This window comes from Salvelinus fontinalis, chromosome 11 (genome assembly GCF_029448725.1).
Source record: "Salvelinus fontinalis isolate EN_2023a chromosome 11, ASM2944872v1, whole genome shotgun sequence".
Taxonomy (NCBI): Eukaryota; Metazoa; Chordata; class Actinopteri; order Salmoniformes; family Salmonidae; genus Salvelinus; species Salvelinus fontinalis.
Window position 1 is genome coordinate 9,926,042 of NC_074675.1, and position 22,992 is coordinate 9,949,033.

Genomic DNA, 22,992 nt, shown 5'->3' on the forward strand with positions numbered 1-22,992 from the left:
CATATTGCTAACATCTATCCAACGGTTTCAGATCTACAGGAGTGCTCGGGGGGGTAGAGGCTAGGAGTCTCTAGGAATTCAGTATACTCTATGACTTCAAATGATCAGGTAGTCAGGTAGGAGAACGTCAGAGAGAGAGAGAGAGCCAGAAGGGCATTCTATGCCATCAAAAGGAACATAAAATCCGACATACCAATTAGGATCTGGCTAAAAAATACTTGAATCAGTTATAGAACCCATTGCCCTTTATGGTTATGAGGTCTGGGTTCCACCAACCAATAATTCACAAAATGGGACAAACATTAAATTGAGACTCATGCATGCAGAATTCTGCAAAAATATCCTCTGTGTACAACGTAAAACACCAAATAATGCATGCAAAGCAGAATTAGGCCGATACGCGCTAATGATCATAATCAAGAAAAGAACCATTCAATTCTACAACCACCGAAAAGGAAGCAATTCCCAAACCATTCATAACGAAGCCATCACCTACAGAGAGTTGAACCTGGAGAAGAGTCCCCTAAGCAAGCTGGTCATTGGACTCTGTTCACAAACACAAACAGACCCCACAGAGCTCCAGGACAGCAACACAATTAGACCCAACCAAATCATGGGAAAACCAAAAGATAATTACTTCACACATTGGAAAGAATTTACAAAAACCCTGGCAAACTAGAATGCTATTTGGCCCTAAACAGAGAGTACACAGTGCAGAATACCTGACCACTGTGACTGACCCAAACTTAAGGAAAACGTTTGATATGTACAGACTCAGTGAGCATAGCCTTGCTATTGAGAAAGGCCGCCGTAGGCAGACATGGCTCTCAAGAGAAGACAGGCTATGTGCACACTGCCCACAAAATGAGGTGGAAACTGAACTGCACTTCCTAACCTCCTGCCCAATGTATGACCATATTAGAGACATGTATTTCCCTCAGATTACACAGATCAACAAAGAATTTGAAAACAAACCCAATTTTGATAAACTCCCATATCTACTGGGTGAAATGCCACAGTGTGCCATCACAGCAGCAAGATGTGTGACCTGTTGCCACCAGAAAAGGGCAACCAGTGAAGAACAAACACCATTGTAAATACAACCCATTTTTATGTTTAATCATTTTCCCCTTTGGTACTTGAATTATTTGCACACAGTACATTTGTATTGTTATTTTCACTTTTGTTTATTATCTATTTCACTTGCTTTGGTAATGTAAACAAATGTTTCCCATGCCAATAAATCCCTTCAATTGAAATTAATAGAGAGAGAGAGAGAGAGAGAGAGAGAGAGAGAGAGAGAGAGAGAGAGAGAGAGAGAGAGAGAGAGAGAGAGAGAGAGAGAGAGAGAGAGAGAGAGAGAGAGAGAGAGAGAGAGAGAGAGAGAGAGAGAGAGAGAGAGAGAGAGAGAGAGAGAGAGAGAGAGAGAGAGAGAGAGAGAGAGAGAGAGAGATGATGGTATTGTATGTAAACCTCTTCCTCTGCCATAGTGCTACAGTATTTGAAACACATAGGGAGTGATATACACACAGACTGACACACAGAGCATGTCACAAACACACACTCCTGTGCATGCTGTCTCATAGGGAGTGATATACACACAGACTGATACACAGTGCATGTCACAAACACACACTCCTGTGCATGCTGTTTCATAGGGAGTGATATACACACAGACTGACACACAGAGCATGTCACAAACACACACTCCTGTGCATGCTGTCTCATAGGGAGTGATATACACACAGACTGATACACAGTGCATGTCACAAACACACACTCCTGTGCATGCTGTCTCATAGGGAGTGATATACACACAGACTGATACACAGTGCATGTCACAAACACACACTCCTGTGCATGCTGTCTCATAGGGAGTGATATACACACAGACTGATACACAGAGCATGTCACAAACACACACTCCTGTGCATGCTGTCTCACGTATACACATACACACACACAAGGGTGCCATGTGCCCTGAAAATCTGTGGGGCACAAAGAATATGAGGTTGGCTTGGGGGCTAGTCCCCCATCTAGAAGTTGAAGAACTTAGCATTTTAAAAACCTGAAACAGCTTTTTCCCACAATCTAGAGCCATAATCGTTACGCTTATTTCTATGTTCAAAATATGTAACATTTTTAGCATCTCTAAACATACCTCTTGAGCTGTCTGTACTGGTGGTTCTTTTTTTAAACTAACTAAATATGCTTCTCTGCATCTCTGCTAAGATCTGGGTAAAAGATTGAAAGGAATGTGAGTCTTATTCAGTACATTTAGTTATTGCTTGCTTTTCTAAATTCTACCAACCTTGCCAGCAGGCAGGCCAGCTAAAATAGACAAGCTAGCTACTCTAACTTGATTGATTGCCTACAATGTCTTCTTGGTAGCTAGTTTTGAGGTTGGGAGATTGGGAACTTTATAAAATAGAATCTTCATTTGTTGCAGTAGTGTATTTCAGGTTTTAAAAGGCTTCTAAAGTTTGTAATTTGAACTTTGAAATTACAGACATGATTTTGCCTTACAACAATTGATCAACCCCTACAAAAACGTCCATTAATTATAATCCACATAATAATTCACATTTCCTATTGCTGCAGGATTATATTCCTGATGTAGCAAACTGGCTCAAATTAAGATTCTACATCTGTAGGTGGCTAGTTGTATTACAGAGAAACAACAACAAAAATGAATTGGGCATGTGCCCAATCTGAGGGGGCATGTGCCTCTGTGCCCCCTGTGGGCATGTCACCTCTGCACACACACACACACACACACACACGCACGCACGCACGCACGCACGCACGCACGCACGCACGCACACACACACACACACACACACACACACACACACACACATGTGCTGTCATGGAATGTAAGGACATTATGGTTGACTCCTCTGTGCTATGACGGGGGCCCTAATCTTGAAATGTCAGCACGCCGCGGGGGCTAAAGCCAAAGAAATACCTAACAGGAGAGCATGACGCTAAGCTAACCCAAATCACAGCCCTGTCTAGAGCTCAGGTAGGGGGCTAATGCTACGGCTGTGCTTTACTGCTCTTCCAGCTAACAGTAAATAGACTGTCTTTGTGCACCCGCACACACGCACACACACACACACACACACACACACACACACACACACACACACACACACACACACACACACACACACACACACACACACACACACACACACACACACACACACACACACACAATCATAAACACACACACACACAGGCAAACAGCATGTTATAACTTAAGCATCTAATACAGACTACGTTTCATTGTTTGCTTATAGTTCCCTGGACTTGATAATCAGTTAATATTCTTTGCTCTATCGCTATGGGCCATGATCCTAACTTCATATAGTGCACTACTTCTGACCAGGGCCCCTTGGGCAACAGCTTGTGTAACTCACACGCTTACATAAAATAATGATGGGAAAGTTTCCTTGGAATTCGTTGTTCAAGCTCTGCCTCTGACAACTGCATGAAACGAGCTCCGTAGCCGAGTGAACCGTAAAGGAACACATAAAGCATTCGTAAAACATTTCTACCGCAACACGACCACAGACAGGAATGTTAAACAGCTTGGGCCACCTTCCTGAGTGTCATGGAAATACTTAAGGCCTGATGACCTTGCTGACAAGAGGGTTCAATTCTCATTTTTACTCAATATCAGGGTCAAGGGTGTGCATACACACAGATACTAAGACACATACACACCAACCCACACACTGATACACCAACCCACACACTGACACACACACACCAACCCACAAACAGACACACACACTGACACACACACAGACACACACACCAACCCACAAACAGACACACACACACTGACACACACACTGACACACACACCAACCCACAGACAGACACACTGACACACACACACTGACACACACACAGACACACACTGACACACACATAGACACACACAGACACACACTGACACACACAGAGACACACACTGACACACACACTGACACACACACCAACCCACAGACAGACACACTGACACACACACACTGACACACACACAGACACACACTGACACACACACAGACACACACAGACACACACTGACACACACACTGACACACACACAGACACACACTGCGGTCGAGAGACTCTGGGACAGGAGAACCGTGTTCTCTCTCTCTCTCTCTTCCTAATCCTGGCAATTAGCAATAATTAATTAATGATAAAAGAGACAAGTCTGAGGCAAAGAGCCTTGAAGATAGCGTTCTGCATGGTAAGCATTCAATTCCCCTCTCAAGGTCCTCAAGGTCCGCTGCTCCATGTCTGATCCATTGGGTGCTCAAGGAGGTTGGAAGAAAGACCTATTTGATATCATTTCACTCTCCCTCTCTGTCCCTTTCTCTCCTAGACTCTCTTTCTTTCTCTCTGTCTCTCTGTCTCTATCTCCCTGCCTCTCTCTCTGACTCTCTCACTCTCCATCTCCCTCCATCACTCTCTCTCTCTAGCTCTCTCACTCTCCATCCTCTGAGGCTACGGCTGAGTTGCTAAAACCCCCATTGTAGAATCTTTTGAAGGTTGAGCCCCATATGTGTAAAGTTACAGAGAATTAAGCCTTGCTCTCTCACCCCAGATGAGATGAAGGGGAATTCAATTCCCAGTTTGTGTGCGAACGCCTGTAAACTTGTGACTTTGGACCGCTCTGGGCGTGTAATGCGGGGCGAACTCTGAACTGGTGGTGTTGTGAGATAAACTGTGATGAGTGGAGAGGTCGTGAACTTGTGATGCCACAGCTGGGATTTGTATAGAGAGTAGTTTATATGTGTAGGGAGAATGAGTTGTGCATTTCCAGTGATGTGACTTCGGAAAAACAAACAGTGTCATCCTGGCCCCTCAAGTGTGTGTGTTCGTTTGGAGAAGGTGGTGCTTTCTGTACCATTGAGTGCCATGCATACAGGGTCCTTTGAAAGGTTTGGATCCTTTTTTTGTAAACATTTTGTTGGTGGATTCAAATAAAGTAATTCAAGTGTGTGTGTGTGTGTGTGTGTGTGTGTGTGTGTGTGTGTGTGTGTGTGTGTGTGTGTGTGTGTGTGTGTGTGTGTGTGTGTGTGTGTGTGTGTGTGTGTGTGTGTGTGTGTGTGTGTGTGTGTGTGTGTGTGTGTGTGCAGAGGTGTGTAAGTATTCACCTCACAAGAGGTATATAGAAGCAGATACCGTAGAAAAAACTAGTTGAAGGGGGAAAGAGCCTCTGGTTTCTTAATGACCACTCCTGCCCCCTGGTGGCTATTTGTAACAACACCATCACAGTAGGAGCTGGGCTGAAGTAACTCAAGAACAGGGAATTTCTCCTTATTGCACCACCTCAGTCGCCTCAATCGGCACTTTGATCTGGTAAGAAAGAAAAAGGAAAAGACGCCACAACCACGGGGATTTCCTCCTTTTGCATTTCAAAACTAAAAAGTAGAAAGATGAAAGATGCCTTGTGCCAACATGTAGTATTTGTTATGTATTTATGATATTGAGGAATCTTGACGCTTTGGATGCTCATAATACTATCTTGTTGGGTCACTTTAGGGACATTACCAAAATGCTGATCTTGTTGCATTAATCTATGGTTGTGTGTTGTCTATGGTCGGGATAGTGATAGTCACTACAGTGGTGAACAACTAGGACCATCTCTGGTGAAGATAAGAGTGGATGTGTTCTGTTGTTAGGGTTGACGTACACTGAGTGTACAAAACATTAGGAACACCTTTGTTTTGCCCTCAGAACAGCCTCAATTCTTCGGGGCATGGACTCTACAACGTGTCGAAAGCATTCCACAGGGATGCTGGCCCATGTTGACTCCAAGTTGGCTTGATGTCCTTTGGGTGGTGGACCATTCTTGACTCTTGATACAGACGGGAAACTGTTGAACGTGAAAAACCCAGCAGCAATGCAGTTCTTGTCACAAACCGGTGCGCCTGGCACCTATTACCATACCCCGTTCCATACCCCGGCACCTACTACCATACCCCGATTTAAGGCACTTAATCTTTTGTATGTCTCGATTATCTCAAGGCTTAAAAATCCTTCTTTAACCTGTCTCCTCCCCTTTATCTACACTGATTAAAGTGGATTTAACAAATCAATAAGGGATCACAGCTTGCACCTGGATTCACCTGGTCAGTCTGTAATGGAAAGAGCAGGTGTTCCTAATGTTTTGTCCACTCAGTGTACTCTGGAAAGCAGCTAGATTATGTGATTTCACCTGTTCAATTCTCTGAATAAATGTGGGTGGGGAAAAGGAGACAAGGAAAGGAGACAAGGAGAGGAAACCACTTTAGAGCGTTGAGATGCACCCAGTGTCCTCTCTAAAGGATCTGATTGGAGTGTGGTGTCTGTGTGTAGTTTGTCTTTGCCCCAGTAGATGGCGTCAACAGTTAAAGCGCAGCATGCACCCAACCTGCTGTCTCTCTGGTCTGTGGTAGTGTGTAGTGGTTCGTCATTGATCTGTTCAGTCAAACACATATTCATGAGTATACAGCACACACACACACACACACACACACACACACACACACACACACACACACACACACACACACACACACACACACACACACACACACACACACACACACACACACACACACACTTGCTATCAGTCTCACTTATTTCTCTCTCTGATAAGTTCTCCCTCTCTTTTCTCTCACCTTCTTGACTGTAGGTTATATCTTACAACCTTCTCTACCCCACATTCTAATTATCTCCATCTCACCCTACACCTCTCTCTCTCTCTCTATCTCTCTCTCTCTCTCTCTCTCTCTCTCTCTCTCTCTCTCACACACAAACACACACTTGATCCATCCCTCTCTGTCCTACAGGTGTGAACGTGCCTTTCATCGTCCCTACACCCTGCCAGTGGATCTATCCACCATTTACACACATGCTAAGCATCCTAGTAAAACATGCCTCTGGAATCAATATGAACACAGCAAAAAAAGATTCAATATTGACCTGGGTAATGGAGTGAGGTTGGAAAAATTGTATTGTGCCAACTAGTGATTTCATCTCTGAGTAGTTACATGGGGCACTTTTCACCCTTCAGTAGATAAGAAATGTTTGTTTGTGTGTGTGTGTGTGTGTGTGTGTGTGTGTGTGTGTGTGTGTCTGTGTGTGTGTGTGTGTGTGTGTGTGTGTGTGTGTGTGTGTGTGTGTGTGTGTGTGTGTGTGTGTGTGTGTGTGTGTGTGTGTGTGTGTGTGTGTGTGTGTGTGTGTGTGTGTGTGTGTGTGTGTGTGTGTGTGTGTGTCTGTGTGTGTGTGTGTCTGTGTGTGTGTGTGTGTGTGTGTAACAATCATGAATGATATGATTCCATATGTCTACATGAGTGCCTTGAACTGGTCTGTTACGGGTTGATATTTCAGTGTGTAATTGGGTGAGTGTTTGTGTACTGTAGCCTGTAGCCAAGTGTGTGGTTGCTTGCATCAGTGTCTGCATGTGCTGTGGGGCTTATGTCTACGCTGGTGTTTGAATAGTGAAGCAAAAGGTAAACTATTAAAAGCAATAACCCCTGTGCTTCCTCTCTCCCCATTTCTGCTCATTAACTCAGAACACCCATGGAACAGCGATACATAGATTGGACTCTAAACTATCCTATGATACAGATTTGCAATCTTACTTCTGTAACATATCTAGATGATATGCAGGGTTCTTCAAAACAGGTTCTGTGTACCTACAGGATGTGCATGTTTTTGTTCCAGCCCAGCAGTACCTACAGTACTGTACAGTCAAAGGACCAAAACACCCTCTAGTGGCCTCGTGGGTGGTATGTTATTAATATTTTTCATAATCTCATAATTAATAAACATAACTTTTTTTTTAAATGCCAGAAATCCAGTGTTTCTATATCAAACGGGTTTGTTTTATTTCAGTGTTCTGTGATGTATATAAAGTCTCATATAGGGATGCAAACTCTACTTCTACTTTATATCTGACATGGTACAGGTGTCTTCTTTTGTTAAGCCCATAACCATGTGTGTGAGGTGTATACTTTTGTTTCAACGTAGATTTGTTTAAGACTACCAAGAAACACTGTGTGACACTGTTTTAGCCCACTGCAGGAAAAGGTTAAGACAATCAAGGGATTGATGATGATGAGTTGATTGGTTGAATCAGGTGTCTTAGTGCCAGGCTGAAACAAAAGCCTGTACAACTTAAATCTAAATCAAATAAAATCTAATCAAACGTTATTCGTCACTTGCTTTGTAAACAACAGGTGTAGACTAACGGTGAAATGTTTACTTACGGGTCATTTTCCAACAATGCAGAGTTTAAAGCTATGCTAGGGCCCACTTGTTTAACCAACTATCAACAAAGTGATGTGGCCATCTTTACCACAATCCCCTTTTGGACTTTCCCCAGTCAACACGGTGGCCTACGGTGAACAATGACCTCCTACTGAAGTAACAACACAGCCGTTTAGTCTTTTAGAAGTCCACCTTCTCATCTGAGAAGATCGCTATATCACATCAACATAGTCCCTGAGCTGTCTACCACTTCTCCAGGTGTTGTGCAACTCCAAACAAAACGACCTGGAATGTACCCACTATCCTCACGCCCTTCCACCACACCACACTCAACACTGGGGACTAGGGGAACAATGAGATCAGAGTGAGGTGGTGACACAGCCATTACCAACACACAGGCAAAGGGGTTACCAGCGTTGGGCTCAATTCCATTTCAATCCCTGGGAGTCGAGTAAGGCGAGGAGGGTCTCCATTCAAGAGATCAGTTCAATTACTGAATGCACTGGGATTGTGATGGAACTGCCTCACAGCATGGTGCTTAGGTATGGACATGTTAAATAGCCTGGGGTTATATATCAAAGCAGTTATTATAATGACGGCAATATCAACCCTCTGAAAGTATCCAAGTCAAGCGTAGTGATCGACAGCGTCGGTTGGAACGTTGCCCTACCAGCAGTACACTTGTGGGTTCAATTCCCGTAAGAACCGCGTGGCATCTCAAATGTTTTGTACAAACTAGTTGACAACAGGATTGATGAGAAAAAGTCCAAGTGCGGTCAATGTTCCTGTAATTGAAGCCTGAGGTGCTAAAATACTAGCCCACACTAACTCTTCCCATTCCCCAGCAGTTTCTATTCACGTCGTTGGTTAGCCTCCAAGAGCTGACTTATTCTTCAAGCCTGGATCGTGACTCTCTGGACCGGCCGGGTGTGCACTGTGCAGGCTTTTGTTCCAGACCAGCATTACTAACACACCTGATTCAACTACTCAAGGGCTAGGACAAAAGCCTGCACTGCTTGTTTTCCCCCTATAAGAGTATTGAAGAACACTGGTATGTTGCAGAGACTGTGGGAATACTTGGATGGAAACGTCAGAAACAATTTATTTTATTTTATTTATTTCACCTTTATTTAACCAGGTAGGCTAGTTGAGAACAAGTTCTCATTTGCAACTGCGACCTGGCCAAGATAAAGCATAGCAGTGTGAACAGACAACAACACAGAGTTACACATGGAGTAAACAATAAACAAGTCAATAACATGGTAGAAAAAAAAGAGAATCTATATACAATGTGTGCAAAAGGCATGAGGTAGGCAATAAATCGAGTAATTACAATTTAGCAGATTAACACTGGAGTGATAAATCATCAGATGATCACGTGCAAGAAGAGATACTGGTGTGCAAAAGAGCAGAAAAGTAAATAAATAAAAGCAGTATGGGGGGTGAGGTAGGTAAATTGGGTGGGTAGTTTACAGATGGACTATGTACAGCTGCAGCGATCGGTTAGCTGCTCGGATAGCAGATTTTTAAAGTTGTTGAGGGAGATAAAAGTCTCCAACTTCAGAGATTTTTGCAATTCGTTCCAGTCGCAGGCAGCAGAGAACTGGAAGGAAAGGCGTCCAAATGAGGTTTTGGTTTTAGGGATGATCAGTGAGATACACCTGCTGGAGCGCGTGCTACGGGTGGGTGTAGCCATCGTGACCAGTGAACTGAGATAAGGCGGCACTTTACCTAGCATAGCCTTGTAGATGACCTGGAGCCAGTGGGTCTGACGACGAACATGTAGCGAGGGCCAGCCGACTAGGGCATACAGGTCGCAGTGGTGGGTCGTATAAGGTGCTTTAGTAACAAAACGGATGGCACTGTGATAAACTGCATCCAGTTTGCTGAGTAGAGTATTGGAAGCTATTTTGTAGATGACATCGCCGAAGTCGAGGATCGGTAGGATAGTCAGTTTTACTAGGGTAAGTTTGGCGGCGTGAGTGAAGGAGGCTTTGTTCCGGAATAGAAAGCCGACTCTAGATTTGATTTTGGATTGGAGATGTTTGATATGAGTCTGGAAGGAGAGTTTGCAGTCTAGCCAGACACCTAGGTACTTATAGATGTCCACATATTCTAGGTCGGAACCGTCCAGGGTGGTGATGCTAGTCGGGCGTGCGGGTGCAGGCAGCGAACGGTTGAAAAGCATGCATTTGGTTTTACTAGCGTTTAAGAGCAGTTGGAGGCCACGGAAGGAGTGTTGTATGGCATTGAAGCTCGTTTGGAGGTTAGATAGCACAGTGTCCAAGGAAGGGCCGGAAGTATACAGAATGGTGTCGTCTGCATAGAGGTGGATCAGGGAATCGCCCGCAGCAAGAGCAACATCATTGATGTATACAGAGAAAAGAGTCGGCCCAAGAATTGAACCCTGTGGTACCCCCATAGAGACCCATAGAGATCCCCCAATGGATCATCTAAGGTAAAGTAAAGCTCTGACCAAAGGTTGAGAGGCCGATACCTAAGTTTAGTCAACTCAAGTGATACTGGCAAGAGCAGTATGCAAGTTTTTTTTTAACATATGATCGAATTACTCCTACGCACCTGCAACAAGCAAACTCAAGGGATTTTCCTATTTTAAAGGGGCAATCTGCAGTTGCTGCATCCATTTTTAGACTTATAAATGAACAATGTGTACTCGTTGATTTTTGAAGAATATAACTTATTAATGCCTCATGAACTTATTTCAACTGTCGTACCCCGTTTACTAGTATTCTCCTGACTAAGACCATGCTGCTGAAACATGGTTATTATATCATGGTAGCTGGTTAATGATCACTTACTGGGAACAGTAAACAGTGAGTTGGCTTTTCATAGACTAGAATAGAATAGAATAGAATCCCTCATAATACTAGACTAGACTAGAACAGAATGGACTAAACTACACCACAATAGACTAGACTAGAATATAATGTCATGCCAGTCCAGTCCAGGGATGGAATATTGCCTTTAGTTTAACTTCACAAGTAAAATAAAACGTGAAATATAGTCTATTAGATCAACTTTGCAATTAGCATTCTTCATTTGGGGTTATCTGTTCAAATTTAGTATTTTAGTTTTGGATTCGATCTTACTTATGGGGTCAAACCCTGCCTTTCTGTTTGTCTGTCTGTTTCTATCTCTCTCTGCTCCTCCGCCCGTTCCACGCCTCTGTCTATCGGATGTCTCCTCTATTTTGTTAAACGGCTGCAGTATCTGTGAACTCAGACCCCGTGCATGTGCACCACTGACACTGTCCATTCGTAAATCATAACCCGCATCTGGAGCGATGGAAATACATTATACCGATTTGTGCCCACTCCAAACTCGTACCCTGTTTGAACATAAAGCATTAAGTATATAGTCAAAAAGAAATCAATAGTATGTTTTAATTATACTATTCCACTATTTCATCCTTTTTGTGTAATTAATATATAGTGCGGGATGGGGTGGTCATATCGTGGAGGCTCAGCCTGGTCTCAGATATTTTTGCATTTTTCCGTACGTAAAATCAAGACACTCCATTTAGTATGATATGTTAAATTTGGTATGGGTACATAAGACAGATGGTTACTTAAGCTGGTCGGGGTGGGTGGGTGTATAACGCAAATGTTTAAGAAACCAAAGGTTGCGAGTTTGAATCTCATCATGGACAACTATAGCATTGTAGCTAATTAGCAACTTTCAATGACTTACTACTTTTTAGATACTTTGCAACTCCTTAGCATGTTAGCGAACCCTTCACCTAACCTTCACCTTAACCCTTCACCTAACCTTCACCTAACCTTCACCTTAACCCTTCACCTAACCTTCACCTAACCTTCACCTTAACCCTTCACCTAACCTTCACCTAACCTTCACCTTAACCCTTAACCTAACCTTCACCTTAACCCTTCACCTAACCTTCACCTAACCTTCACCTTAACCCTTCACCTAACCTTCACCTAACCTTCACCTTAACCCTTCACCTAACCTTCACCTTAACCCTTCACCTAACCTTCACCTAACCTTCACCTTAACCCTTAACCTAACCTTCACCTTAACCCTTCACCTAACCTTCACCTAACCTTCACCTTAACCCTTCACCTAATCTTCACCTTAACCCTTCACCTAACCTTCACCTAACCTTCACCTTAACCCTTCACCTAACCTTCACCTTAACCCTTCACCTAACCTTCACCTAACCTTCACCTTAACCCTTCACCTAACCTTCACCTAACCTTCACCTAACCTTCACCTTAACCCTTCACCTTAACCCTTCACCTAACCTTCACCTAACCTTCACCTAACCTTCACCTTAACCCTTCACCTATTCTTCACCTTAACCCTTCACCTAACCTTCACCTAACCTTCACCTAACCTTCACCTTAACCCTTCACCTAACCTTCACCTTAACCCTTCACCTAACCTTCACCTAACCTTCACCTTAACCCTTCACCTATTCTTCATCTTAACCCTTCACCTAACCTTCACCTAACCTTCACCTAACCTTCACCTTAACCCTTCACCTAACCTTCACCTTAACCCTTCACCTAACCTTCACCTAACCTTCACCTTAACCCTTCACCTAACCTTCACCTTAACCCTTCACCTAAACCCTTCACCTAACCTTCACCTTAACCCTTCACCTAACCTTCACCTTAACCCTTAACCTAACCTTCACCTTAACCCTTCACCTAACCTTCACCTAATCTTCACCTTAACCCTTCACCTAACCTTCACCTTAACCCTTCACCTAACCTTCACCTAACCTTCACCTTAACCCTTCACCTAACCTTCACCTTAACCCTTCACCTAACCTTCACCTAACCTTCACCTTAACCCTTCACCTAACCTTCACCTTAACCCTTCACCTAAACCCTTCACCTAACCTTCACCTTAACCCTTCACCTAACCTTCACCTTAACCCTTCACCTAAACCCTTCACCTAACCTTCACCTAACCTTCACCTTAACCCTTCACCTAATCTTCACCTTAACCCATCACCTAACCTTCACCTAACCTTCACCTTAACCCTTCACCTAAACGTCACCTTAACCCTTCACCTAACCATCACCTTAACCCTTCACCTAACCTTCACCTAACTTTCACCTTAACCCTTCACCTAACCTTCACCTAACCTTCACCTTAACCCTTCACCTAACCTTCACCTTAACCCTTCACCTAATCTTCACCTTAACCCATCACCTAACCTTCACCTAACCTTCACCTTAACCCTTCACCTAAACGTCACCTTAACCCTTCACCTAACCTTCACCTTAACCCTTCACCTAACCTTCACCTTAACCCTTCACCTAAACGTCACCTTAACCCTTCACCTAACCTTCACCTTAACCCTTCACATAACCTTCACCTTAACCCTTCACCTAACCTTCACCTTAACCCTTCACCTAACCTTCACCTTAACCCATCACCTAACCTTCACCTTAACCCTTCACCTAAACCTAACACATAGCCTAGCCTAACCCATATGTTAGCCACCTAGCTAGAATTTGTAACATTTCATAGGTTTTGAGAATTCGTAACATATTGTACCTTTTGCAAATTCATAACTTATAATACTTTTTGTAAATTCCTAACATAATGTGCGGTTTACAAATTGATAACATAAAACACAAATTGTAACATATCATACAGAATAATATGAAAGTACAGAAGTACAGAATCATATGAAATCCTCTGAGACCAGGTTTCGAGGCTATTAGGGAGCCCATGCCGCTTATGTGAGCGAGCGTCTGCTTTTGGAGTCACTAGGCAGTGGGAGCGTGTGGTCCAGAGTGCACATGGCTCATGTCATCTGATATCTCGCCACATCAGTGCGGACTGGTTGGTTCATAGGCAGCCCGGAAGTCTAAAGATGCCGCAGATAGATCGCTAGAGAGGCTATGCATCACCACTGGATGGGTGGTTGGATGGGTGAATAGATTAAAAGAGTGGATGAATGACTAGATCGATGAATGGAGGATGAATGAATGAACGAATGCTTGAGTCGGTGCGGTAGAAGTAGAGCAGCGGTTTTGTAAACCAGGGGATTCTAAACTTGAACTTGAGGAAACAATGAGTGTAGCTTGACAGATGAGCCATGCCTATTTCTATGGGACGTGTTGGGTGGTTTGACTATGTAGGTGATGAGATATTGAACATCGCCATAGTTTTATTTTGAATGAACACTTCCACTTCACATTTTGCCCAGTTAGGTGTTCACCAGACATGGTTCTCAAACGGGTGCCGGTATTACGAACATATTACTGCAACCACATTCCCCTATTGGATTGGATGCTCAGGCAGCGGTGTGCGGGGCGGTATGCCCGGAATTTTACCTCGCGTGGCGCACTACCCCAATAGCACGAGCTCCTGTGGCTGACAGATGACTGCTCGGCACTTTCTATTTTTATCCCCGTGGCGCTGTTTCTCCTCTAAGAACGTGTTTTTATATATTGCAGGAAGGGATCAAATAAAACGAAGAAACCCACCCTCTCTGTCTCTCTCTCTCTCTAACCATATCTCTCTCTCCTATAACCTGGTAGGCCTACTAGTCTTAAAATAGTGTGGCATGTCGTGAGTAACACGTCTTTCGGAGGCTAGCATTGTATGAAAAGGAGAGAGAGGAAGGGAAAAACTGAAGATTATGGATTGATACAAATAGTCGCTCGCACCAACCTCAGCCCGAGTTGAATTAATGTGTTGCTATTTTTGGATCTCCTGTGTTTCCAGGGGAAACCTAATGACGCAATGACGTCAATGCAGGTCACCAGTAGACTGGAGGAATTGAGTGCTTCCATTAGATTTTGCAGTATTTTCCCGAAACACGGAAAGGACCAAATGGATTAGTTGAAAATGCATAAAAATATAAACAATAGAGTGAATTGGGAGTCTCAACGACGGACATCTCAAGAAAAGCTAAATATTGCATGTCACTGTGATGTGTTCGTCCAAATTCCCGGGGATTATGCAAAAACAGGAGGAGAGAGCTGGGAAATGATGCACACTTCGGATCAGTGGCTATTGGGTGAGCCTATTTCATTTTTTTCACAGATTAGTGCATTCAGAAATAGAAATGCGCGTTTCGTGTCGTGCGGTTCTGTTTTTGTGCGATAGGACCATTAAGATATATATTTTTTCCGAGTTTAATGTGAAGCGTGAGTGGATTGTTTTTGCTTCTCCCGCGATAATGAACTGAACAGATAAAGGTAAAATAAAAATATCCGATCTCAAACTCTTAATTTGAGTTGAAGTGACCACCGCTTATAAACGTGCATAAGTGGTTATAACGCCAGGACGTGCTACGTCTAGATGTCGATGCATTTGCAAAGCCTCAAAGCCTACTTTGTTTTTAGCATACTATTGATTTAGAAAAAAAACATATGGTTGTGTTCATTCTTTTGTAGATCAATAATAATCTTAATGAAAATGTAAATGTCCATTCTCGTCCCATAGGGTACACAAAAAACGATCAATAATCGATAGTATTTGCCATTTTATATCATTTTTGTCTATTTCTGAACTATTAAACAATTCATGACTATGTAAATCATTTAAATCTGTTTAATCGAGTGTCTTGTATGTGGTGCTGAGATATACTTTACGGCTGGGGTGGGGGGGGCAGTCGTGCGCGTGGAGTATAGAAGATTAGACTGTTCTATCTGGGCTCAAACACTAGCTCTCTCTCTCTCTCTCTCTCTCTCTCTCTCTCTCTCTCTCTCTCTCTCTCTCTCTCTCTCTCTCTCTCTCTCTCTCTCTCTCTCTCTCTCTCTCACACACACACACACACACACACACACACACACACACACACACACACACACACACACACACACACACACACACACACACACACACACACACAAGTATACATACTCTTACCTAAACCCAATCATATAGCATTACCGATCCGAGGAGCACAAAAGTGTAAGCAACAAGTGATATAGCCTATAGCCTATAATACACATCTACAGAGTCCATTGCCATTTATACAATGTTAATACAAAACACACACACAGACACACACACACATACTTGTTGATTGCACTAAAGCCAACTTAATTCGAAATACAAAATACATTATTAGGGGCCTATTATTGTTAAATTATCATTATTATTATTGTTGTTGTTGTTATTATTATTATTGTTGCCCTCCATGTTTCTCCTCATTCACAAACTGGGCTTCAGCAGGGCGAGGGCGTTCACCGCGGCGGGTTTAGGGCTCGACTGTTTCAGCACCATGGACAACTCCCACAGCGCCGTCAGCGCCTCGGAGCCGAGGTCATTGCGTTTCAGCACCATGAACAACTCTCACAGCCCCGGCAGCGCCTCGAAGCTAAGGCCATTACGTTTCAGCACCATGGACAGCGTTCTCCTTGGTTGGCTAGTAATAAGCAATAATATGTGCTCATCGTTCAACAGCAAAAAAAATATTTAAACACAAGTACAACCAACTAAGTTACTTCGGGGGCTTGTGGTACTGATTTAGAGAGCTTGGGTATAACGTCATGAACCCCCTATCATATAATTAAGTAAAGGGATTGTTTAGAGATATCAAATGTCGTTTATTTAACTCGAAAATGAATGAAAAATTGCTCTTCACCAGTGGCACAACATAAAAAGTCATTGGAACGTAGTAAAATGGGACGCAACCAAGACATATTTAGAAGCGTAGCGGTAGGGAATGTGACACTTTTTCCACATATGACGCATGTGGTGAGGTAAGCGTGGCAGATGCCTATGTCTACAGATGGCCTGCTCTTGCGTTCCCCGACTGCCTTTTTCTTGACGTCACACACACAAGCACACATTCTCCAGATGTGCCCTAATGTGCATCCCTGAAACAACTTTGAGGCCCGCCTTTTAAAATGTCTTGATAAATATATTTATTGTACATTAATTTAATGATGTAATCTAATTATATCTAAATGTCAATGCCTGATCATCAAATACGTGTTTTTGTTGTTGAGCAAAGTGGAAAGAGTCCCGGATCCTAGCCACATGAACATAATCTGAAAACTCAAGAGAAAACACTTTTGTCACAACTTGTAGATAAACCAAGTTGAAAGATGTGTCTGTATGGACTGCTGTGAGGCAGATTGCAGGTTCTCCTGTTTGTTTAGTAGTGATCTGTTGGCCTAACACATTATTGTAGCACAATACAGTGTAGCTGTAGAAATACATTTAGGGGGAGAAATGGGTCATGCCTTTGGGGTGAACAAACAAACACACACATGCCCGTGCGCCACACATTTACACACACACACACACACACACACACACACACACACACACACACACACACACTCACACTCACACTCACACTCACACTCACACTCACACTCACACTCACACACACACTCACACTCACACACACACACACACACACACACACACACACACACACACACACACACACACACACACACACACACACACACACAGGCACAGGCACACTGAAATTGCAAGGGGTCAATCAAATCATTGGCAGAGATGACATTACATCAAACAGTTATATAGCCCCCAAAATGTACTTAAATTTGTCCCATTTTTTAAATGTGTTTTGTGAGGTTTATTTCAAGGGGAAATGCAGGAAAGACATTATTGTAACATTTCTAGACGGCCAGGGAAACAATCCCTTTAATGTTGAAATAAAACCTAATGAGAACATATTCCTTTGAGGTCATGTTTGATTAAGGACGTTGGAATACTGTTAAACATTAACCAATTTAGAACCATACAGAAACATTTCAAACTTCTAATTACAAATTAAAATGACGGGTAAAAAGGAACACCTGAAAGCCAATTCCTTTCCAGCACTGTTCCACTACCTTACGATTTGTCATCAACCAATGGTTAGGTGTGCATTGTGCAGCCCACCAGTGTGGATCTCGAAATGTCACCATTAATATGTCCTGCTTCAGATTACAGCCAGATGATTGTGTCATTTTGGGGTGTGGAATATTACCAGATATGCATCACTTTATTTGGTAGTCTAAAAAGTCACCCTGGATCATTTTTCTTCTGTTTCTCATTTCTGCTTACAGGTAGGGACAGGCCTGAGATCAGTGAACAGTGGCTGTATGGGCTGTACGTTTTGTCCTTTGCGGGTCTTTTTGCGGTCTGGGCTTGCTGTTCATAAGGCAGTAGCCAGGAAGCCCTTACCCCAAAAAGTATCTGCAGAGGACCCCCGCATCTCATCAAGATACTACTACCTGCCCCATCATTGGACAGTGAGTAACTTCCTCTTGCCCCCTCATTGGACAATGAGTCACTTCCTCTTGTTCCCTGATTGGTCAGCAAAACATCTAGAAATCAGTCATCACTCATAACGCTTCAAAAAGTAATCTACTGTGGTTGAGGATAACGTTATGTCAACGTTTAATAATACATATCTAATGGAAGGGGGTGGTATTGTGTTAACGTTTAATAATACATATCTAATGGAAGGGTGTGGTATTGTGTTAATGTTTAATAATACATATCTAATGGAAGGTGTGGTATTGTGTTAACGTTTAATCATACATATCTAATGGAAGGGTGTGGTATTGTGTTAACGTTTAATAATACATATCTAATGGAAGGGGGTGGTATTGTGTTAATGTTTAATAATACATATCTAATGGAAGGGTGTGGTATTGTGTTAACGTTTAATAATACATATCTAATGGAAGGGTGTGGTATTGTGTTAATGTTTAATAATACATATCTAATGGAAGGGTGTGGTATTGTGTTAACGTTTAATAATACATATCTAATGGACGGGTGTGGTATTGTGTTAATGTTTAATAATACATATCTAATGGAAGGGTGTGGTATTGTGTTAATGTTTAATAATACATATCTAATGGAAGGGTGTGGTATTGTGTTAACGTTTAATAATACATATATAATGGAAGGGTGTGGTATTGTTTTAATGTTTAATAATACATATATAATGGAAGGGTGTGGTATTGTGTTAATGTTTAATCATACATATCTAATGGAAGGGTGTGGTATTGTATTAACGTTTAATAATACATATCTAATGGAAGGGTGTGGTATTGTGTTAATGTTTAATCATACATATCTAATGGAAGGGTGTGGTATTGTATTAACGTTTAATAATACATATCTAATGGAAGGGTGTGGTATTGTGTTAACGTTTAATAATACATATCTAATGGAAGGGTGTGGTATTGTCTCAACGTATATGTAACGTCCTGACCAGAGTTGTTATGTGTTTTGCTTGTTTAGTGTTGGTCAGGACGTGACCTGGGTGGGAATTCTATGTTGTGTGTCTAGTTCGTCTGTTTCTATGTTCAGCCTGATATGGTTCTCAATCAGAGACAGCTGTCAATTGTTGTCCCTGATTGAGAATCATATATAGGTGGCTTGTTTTGTGTTGGGGATTGTGGGTGGTTGTTTCCTGTCTCTGTGTTTGTGTTCTGCACCAGCTAGGACTGTGACGGTATGTTCTTTTGTTATTTTGTATAGTGTTTTTGTTTTGTCTATTAAATTCATTATGTCAAATTACCACGCTGCACATTGGTCCTCTGATCCTTCTCGCCTCTCCTCGTCTGAGGAGGAGGACGAAGTAGACTGCCGTTACAGTATAATAATACATATCTAATGGAAGGGTGTGGTATTGTGTTAATGTTTAATAATACATATCTAATGGAAGGGTGTGGTATTGTGTTAACGTTTAATAATACATATCTAATGGAAGGGTGTGGTATTGTGTTAACGTTTAATAATACATATCTAATGGAAGGGTGTGGTATTGTGTTAATGTTTAATAATACATATCTAATGGAAGGGTGTGGTATTGTGTTAACGTTTAATAATACATATCTAATGGAAGGGTGTGGTATTGTGTTAACGTTTAATAATACATATCTAATGGAAGGGTGTGGTATTGTGTTAACGTTTAATAATACATATATAATGGAAGGGTGTGGTATTGTGTTAATGTTTAATAATACATATATAATGGAAGGGTGTGGTATTGTGTTAACGTTTAATAATACATATCTAATGGAAGGGTGTGGTATTGTGTTAATGTTTAATAATACATATCTAATGGAAGGGTGTGGTATTGTGTTAACGTTTAATAATACATATCTAATGGAAGGGTGTGGTATTGTGTTAACGTTTAATAATACATATATAACTGACTTGTGTGGCATTGTGTCAACATTGAATAAAAAGTGAGTGTAAAGGAAGATGATAGGAAACAGCTTGGGAGGGGTATCAGCCTGATCCCACATCTGTTTGTGCTGTCATGTCAACTCCTTGTTTGGTATGACAAGGGGAGTGTCTCAATTGCATACTCTTCGCGTCCTCTCCCCTCTCCTCCTTCTCAAAACCCATTGGATGAGAAAGCCAGAGGTCCCGTCCCTCTGAACTTCTCCTCCAATAGGTTTTAAGAAAGAGGCTAGGCGAGAGGACGCAGGGAGTATGCAATTGAGATTCTCCCAAGGAGTGTTATGATGGCACACAGAGACTGGTACACAGGCTAGTTTCAGCTGTAACACGGTTAACAACTCCTATACAGCATAAACAACCAGAGAGTAATCGTATTGTAGAGGTTGAGTTCAAGTCCATCTTTATTGCAGCTGTGCTGCCCAGATTAACAGATAACACCCGGAGAAGTGTTTAATATCTCAAGAAATATGTTACTTGACTGTAGAATGTTATTATATGTGAAGCCCAGCTGCAATAAAGACGACCTGGAGGGCAATGCATATCTGCAGTGATTGAATTCCGTCCCTACTCTCCTCGCAGCCTGATTGGACAGTAAGTGATGTGATACCTCTTTACTTCCTGCTCTTACAGGAAGTCATTAATTGGATCTTACTTATTACATTCTACACAGAGAGGTTTGAATGTGGAACATTGTAAAGTAGAGTCTTTATTATCCCCGGGGGGCAATTCATTAAGCAAAACATGATGGACACATTACATTAAATATACACAAAAACAATATACACAGCTATACACTGAGTGGACAAAACTTTAGGAACATCTGCTCTTTCCATGGCACAGACTGACCAGGTGAATCCAGGTGCAAGCTGTGATCCCTTATTGATTTGTTAAATCCACTTTAATCAGTGTAGATGAAGGGGAGGAGACAGGTTAAACAAGGATTTTCAAGCCACGAGACAATTGAGACATGAATATGTGCCATTCAGATGGTAAATGGGCAAGAGAAAAGATTTAAATGCCTTAGAACGGGGTATGGTAGTAGGTGCCAGGCGCATCGGTTTGTGTCAAGAACTGCAACGCCGCTGGGTTTTTCACGTTCAACAGTTTCTCGTGTGTATCAAGAATGGTCCACCACCCAAAGGATATCCAGCCAACTTGACAACTATGGGAAGTATTGGAGTCAACATGGGCCAGCATCCCTGTGGAATGCTTTCAACACCTTGTAGAGTCCATACCCATATGAATTAAGGCTGTTCAATTCATTATTAGGAAGGTGTTCTTAATGTTTTGTCCACCCAGTAAGTAGACCTCTGAACCAGGCATGTGTAATGTGTATGGGTGTATGGTAATATGGTCGACACATCTTCCATCCACCGTTCATTGGCTGTTGTAATTGAATGACAGATGTTCTCAAATCAGAGGCTTTGAGTGTGAATGTATCCATTCCAGCAAAGTGTAAACTTAGAGTAGGGATGTGAAGCAAGCGGGTGTAATCTTCTGGGCAATTCTAAATCAACCCCTACCCCCCTACCGCCTACACACCTAAATAGATCTGAAAGGATTGGACATGTTGGCGAAGGTTCCACCTAGCCAACCAGACGGCAAGGACAATGTTATCATGCTTATACTAGTGGAGGCTGGTGGGAGGAGCTATAGGAGGACGGTCTCATTGTAATGGCTGCAATAGAATAAACGGAACGGAGTCAAACATGTGGTTTCCATACGTTTAACGTGATTCACTCCGTTCCATTAAGTGCATTCCATTCACTGGGACAGCCAGTTGAGTGCTGCTTCCCTTTCTCTAACTGTGTGTGTGTGTGTGTGTGTGTGTGTAACGGTCCTGACCTGTTTTATGTTGTTTTTGTATGTGTTTAGGTCAGGGCATGTGTTTTGGGTGGGCAGTCTATGTTATCTGTTTCTATGTTGGTTTTGGTTGCCTGGTATGGCTCTTAATTAGAGGCAGGTGTTTTGCGTTCTCCTCTAATTAAGAGTCATATTTAGGTAGGGTGTTCTCACTGTTTGTTTGTGGGTGATTGTCTCCTGTGTCTGTGTCGAAGTTACACCATACGGGATTGTTTCGGTTTGTTCGTGCGTTTATGTAGTCTGTTCCTGTGTCAGCGTGCTTCGTGTATTTGTAAGTTCGTTTGTTCAGGTCTGTCTACATCGTTTTGTTATTTTGTTAGTTATATCAAGTATAGTTCGTTTTTCGTCTTTGTCTGTTTTGTTTATTTAATAAATCATCATGTATTCACAACCCGCTGCGCCTTGGCTCGATCACTACTCCTCCTCTTCTTATGAAGAGAGAGAGGAACGCCGTTACAGTGTGCGTGTGTGTGTGTGTCCGTGTGTGTGTGTGTGTGTGTGTGTCCGTCCGTGTGTGTGTGTGTCTCTGCCCATCTCTATCACTCTTTCTATCGTTCCACAACGGTCACAATATAACTCAAATGTAAAGGTGAGATTTAGATGGATGTCAGACAGTAACTGTTGGGGTTTTGGCTGATGAAAAAGCAAGAAAGCTGAGGAAGC

At 42.4% G+C, this 22,992-nt stretch overlaps 1 long non-coding RNA gene and 1 pseudogene across 1 annotated transcript; both read left to right on the plus strand.

The window, feature by feature from the left end:
* The window catches only part of LOC129866044 (keratin-associated protein 5-1-like), a 98,350-nt pseudogene extending 90,957 nt beyond the window's left edge, over positions 1-7,393 (plus strand).
* A 7,660-nt stretch (positions 7,394-15,053) lies between these two features.
* Positions 15,054-19,794, plus strand: LOC129864978 (uncharacterized). Its single transcript, XR_008761296.1, has 2 exons — positions 15,054-15,307; positions 18,327-19,794. It is a non-coding gene; the product is annotated as an uncharacterized LOC129864978 (long non-coding RNA).
* Positions 19,795-22,992: the final 3,198 nt, after the last annotated feature.